Source organism: Halyomorpha halys, unplaced genomic scaffold (assembly GCF_000696795.3).
Source record: "Halyomorpha halys isolate HHAL.00 unplaced genomic scaffold, Hhal_1.1 Scaffold1246.1, whole genome shotgun sequence".
Lineage (NCBI taxonomy): Eukaryota > Metazoa > Arthropoda > Insecta > Hemiptera > Pentatomidae > Halyomorpha > Halyomorpha halys.
Window position 1 is genome coordinate 103265 of NW_027114276.1, and position 4807 is coordinate 108071.

The 4807-nt window shown below is 32.8% G+C and overlaps 1 pseudogene; it reads right to left on the reverse strand.

Annotated features, from left to right (window-relative positions):
• Nucleotides 1–311: 311 nt before the first annotated feature.
• On the reverse strand, nt 312–406 carry LOC112211700 (U6 spliceosomal RNA; annotated as a pseudogene).
• Nucleotides 407–4807: the final 4401 nt, after the last annotated feature.

The following is a 4807-nucleotide window of genomic DNA, read 5'->3' on the forward strand; positions in this document are numbered from 1 at the left end:
ATTATAGTTTTCCTTTTTCTAATGTTTCTCTTATGTTTTTATTTTGTTCATATATTTGCAATTTTTCTTTATTTTTTTTTTTTAGTATCAATAAATGACTCAGAAAATCCCGCGTATTTTTTTTTAACTACTGGGTATCAATGTGTTTTAATCATGGTGAGTAAGGGGAGGGATCAATTTTTTATTACGTGGAACCATCACAGAAATAAAAGTCGAACACCAAGGCCGGATTGAAACCGACGCGGCTGTAGTTACGCTGAACGCCTCAACATCCTTCAGCAACACACGAAAAATAATTAAAAATAATCTCTATACGTTTATAGCACATTTAAAAAGTGCTAAGTTCTATGCAGGGGCCATGCTAATCTTCTCTGTATCGTTCCAATTTTAGGATACCGCCGAAGCTTTTATATATACACTCATCTCTATGTATATAATTAATTTATTGTTTTAATTTTTCTAGGAGGTCAGAAAAAAAAAACAAAAAAAAAACTAAGTTCTACTCGGTTGCAGATTTGTTACCTTAAGAACCCACCTACTGTATTTTTAAATAAAAATAAAAAATTCACCTTTTGATTGCAGGAAAACTTCGGGAATATAAATGACTGTTTAAGAAACTTGCATGGAATGTGACGCTAAAGCTTTTATACTAACCAAGAAGATATAACCATACGTAAAAAGGGAAAATAACAAGAGGGTCTGTGGAAATTCGAAACCCAAAACCTCTTAACAATCAGTTTATCCTTAAGAGCTCTCTATGCTCCAGACAGCGCTTTCTCTTATTATGCAAGAAGTCTCGATAAACGACCTAATAATAATAACAACAAGATAAACTTATTAATTCATTTTTAACAAACTGTGTTAGGTAGTCCTAGGTTTTAGGAAAATATGCCAATTTTCCTGGTCTTTTGATAAATCCTTTAAAAAAAAAAAAAAAAAAATGAATTCATATATTGAACATTAATTAAGTATATAGATGAAAATTTAGCTCAACTCTATAAAGACTAATGAATACAAAAATGTTCCATTTACAGGGAAGACATGATTTCCTATTGTATGTTTTTCTTCCTACGAATTCATCTCTTTTTAGTCTACTTTAATATTTTATTTAATAAACAGTTATGAGCATAAACACTTAAAAATTCACATGGTCTCATCACTTGGCTGTCGTAATAATTTGCGCTGGGGAACTCGCATATTAAATGCCAGGAAAATTAAGACTCTTGTGAGGTGCGAGCATCTCTCAGCTTTCTCTAGCCTTTTAGTTTTAGAAATTAATTCCCGTCCATGTTTGACCAGTATACGTTATGAAAAATCGCACCAGTCTTATTTTTATTGTTTCAAAACTACAATATCTTCGTTGTTCGCGATGACCATACTTCTCATAACTATGTTTCCGTACATGCGTAAGTAAAAATAAAAATTATTGATAGTAAAAAATATTCTTTTGAAATAATTGGCACTTAGTTATCCATCCCGTCTCGTACTATTTATATTTTCGATCAGGGAAACTGTTTTTCCTATAGTGAGTTATCTCGCTATTTATGTTTATCGACGAGTATTTTGGTTTATATATTTTAATAACGAGCCTATTCATCATTCATTAAGAAAAAAACAACAAATCTCTTTCTACAAAATTTGAGGTTTTACGTTTTTGGATGAGTAAAGTTCTAAACTCTTTAAAAAAATTTTTTTTTTTTTTTAATAATTTATTTACTGATATTTACAACTGTATACACATATATACAACAAGTAAATTTGCTGTATGTGACATAGTGACATGATAAAAACATGTGGAGAATCTACCCACTGATAGATTACTCCAATTACATTTCTAGAGGAGAAGATCTCGAGGCCATCTTCATTTCAGACGCCTAGGAGGATTATTAGGTAATGAAGGAGAAGCCAGGTTAGGAACAAGTGGATTTGGGTGGTTGAGAAGTTTATTATGGAAGGAACGGTATCTGGTTCTGGCCAAATCGGCAACATATGGAACATTGAGGTCCTGATGGATGACTTGATTGGTGACAAAGTAAGGAGCATTAAGGATTTTACGAAGGATTTTGGACTGTAAGGATTAGATTCTGGAGGAATTTGATGATTTAGTGGAGCCCCAAAGCTCAACTCCGTATGTCCAGATAGGCCTTATAATAGTCATGTAGATCAGTCTTTTGTAATGGATTGGCAATTTAGACCGTTTGTCTTGTAAATGTATAAAAAAAATCTAAAGAGAAGCTCAACAGTTCTCCAGGGCGGCGATAAACGTGACGGCAGAGGAGAAGGACAAAAAGTTTACGAATCATAACGAAGATGACAGGGTTCATGGTTGATGTACGGACAGAATACATCAGATGCAATTTTATGTTTGTATATCCGAGCTCAAGGCTATTCTTTGTCGTTCAAGGGGGGATAAGGCTACACCCCATGACGGGACCCAAACAATAATGTTTAAAACACCCGCCTAGGAGAGGAATAGCTCATTTGAAGTATCTCTACAACTCCTCTTTGATGTTGAGATACTTGGGCATGGAAACGAGCTATCTTCCTCGCTGAAATCTGGAAAGAACGGATCTCAACCAGCCGAATACAAACCAAAAAGCACACCTCCATACCTGTGCTAGGTGTTATCTCAAAACCTGAACAGGAACAGGAAAAAGATTAAGCCAATCCCCAAGTAAGCCGGATGACAAAGAAGAACTAGGCAAAAGCGATGATCTCTACAGAGTGCACACTGTATTCTTGACTGACACCTGACACTAGAATAAGAAAATAACCTTTCTCTGTCCACCTCAAATCACTAATTTACAAAAGTATACTAAGACCGGCCCTCCCCTATGGAGTACCTAAGCTAGCTAATATATCACCTACAAAAGGGAAGAAATTCAAACAGTTTCAGACTTCATCCATATTACAACTTGGACAAATTAAACTAAACTACTAAAAATAAAAAATTAAACCACTAATAAAAAATCAATTTTCAAATTTAATATGCATATTATCTCAATAAAAACAAAATGCTTAAATTAAAATACTTACATAAATAAATTCTTAGAATTTCATTAAAATATTATAAATCATGTTTTCCTATCTGGTTGTCAACAGGAAAACCGAGAAAAGTCGAAGAATTTCATTATTCTGGACTTTCATCAAACATCAGAAAGTCAAACAATTTTCTGAAAACTTATTGCTTAAAAGAGAAGAAATTAAAATTAAAAGAAAAGAAAAAAAAAAAAAGTGGGTTCACAAAACTTTTTCATACAATCTGTCCGGACTTGTTAAATTCTCCAAAGAGTTCTCGACCTTTCGTTACATCTTTCTTGTTCTAAACTTTCGATATTTCAATAATTTATTCATTAAATGTATGTTTTTATTTTGTTTTGTTTTTCAATTTTTCTCTAACAATAAAATATGAATGTATCAATAATCAACTTAAAAGTTTATCCGAAATTGATTCTTTTTTTATTTATTTAATGTGATTTACAACTATACAACTAATAAATACAATAAGTAAATATGTTGTATGTTTCATATACACTTGAAAATCTTGGGAAGGAACCACCCATTAGTGGAACTTTAAATTAGAAGATCCCGTGGCCATCTTCTTTTCAGACGCCTCGGAGAGTTATCAGGGATTGTTAAAGATGAAAGATTAAGAATTAATGGATTAGGAGTTTGGAATGAAAAGACGCATATCTGTTTTGGGCCAAACAAGGATTTTACATAGGATTTTGGATTGTAAGGATTGGATGCGGGAAGAATTTGATGCTTTGGTTGAGCCCAGAACACAATTCCATTTGTCCAAATTGGTCTGATTATCGTAGTGTATACTAATTTTTTGTAGTGTATGGGAAGTTTAGAGCGTTTGTCAAGTAAGTGTTGTAGCAATCGGAATCGACGAGCAGTTTCTTGTTGTTTCAGTCTTGTATGTGGATTCCAAGTAAGTCCTCTTGTCAAGATGGAGTCCTAAGTATCGAATCTGTTCAACAGGCGTTAGTGGAGTGCTTAGAAAGGATACTATAGGACAGAAGGGTAGAGGTTCACGACGGAGAGTAAAATTGATTTAATGGGATTTGTCAGGATTTATTTTGATTCTTCAGTTTTGACACCATTCTTCAATAGATGTTATGTGTATCTGTGAAAATGAAATTTACGAATACATTTTAGGTTATTATCTCAGAATTTTAAATAACTGGAATCTATTTAAGCTATTATAATAATATAGTATTAAAAGTGTAATTCAAGTCCATTATTAGAATAATTTAAAGAAATAGCTCATTCAACGAAAATAACAAATATTCTGTTTAGAGTTCTAAAATTAGACTAAGTTTGAAAAAAGAAATTAGAGAAGCTGGCTCCATCATGCCCGAGAGGTTTAGTGAATCAACTCCCCTCAAACCGGTTCAGAAAGCTCTCAATGACCAGATCTCTTGCAGATTGTTCTCTTAGTAACGGGTCTTTGAAAGCTCTCATCTTTATCTTGTGGTCTGTTGCAGATCGAGATCCGAAATGGAAGATTCGGTTGAAAAAAAAACAACTAGTAATCATTTCTTGGTTTGATTTATCTGGAAGTGACTATGCGTACCGAACCGCTGATAAATGGTTTCCAAGTTCTGTTATATAGTCATATCCAATCTCTCATTATCCTAATAATGCTATTGTGAAATATATTGCCACGTTAATATCTTTATTGAAATAGCTATACAATTACTCAAATCTGTCATTAACCGTTAAAAATAAAAAACATTCTTAGTTTGCCTAGTATTTGCTTAAATTACAGATTAATGCTCCTTATTTTGTTGCTAATAAA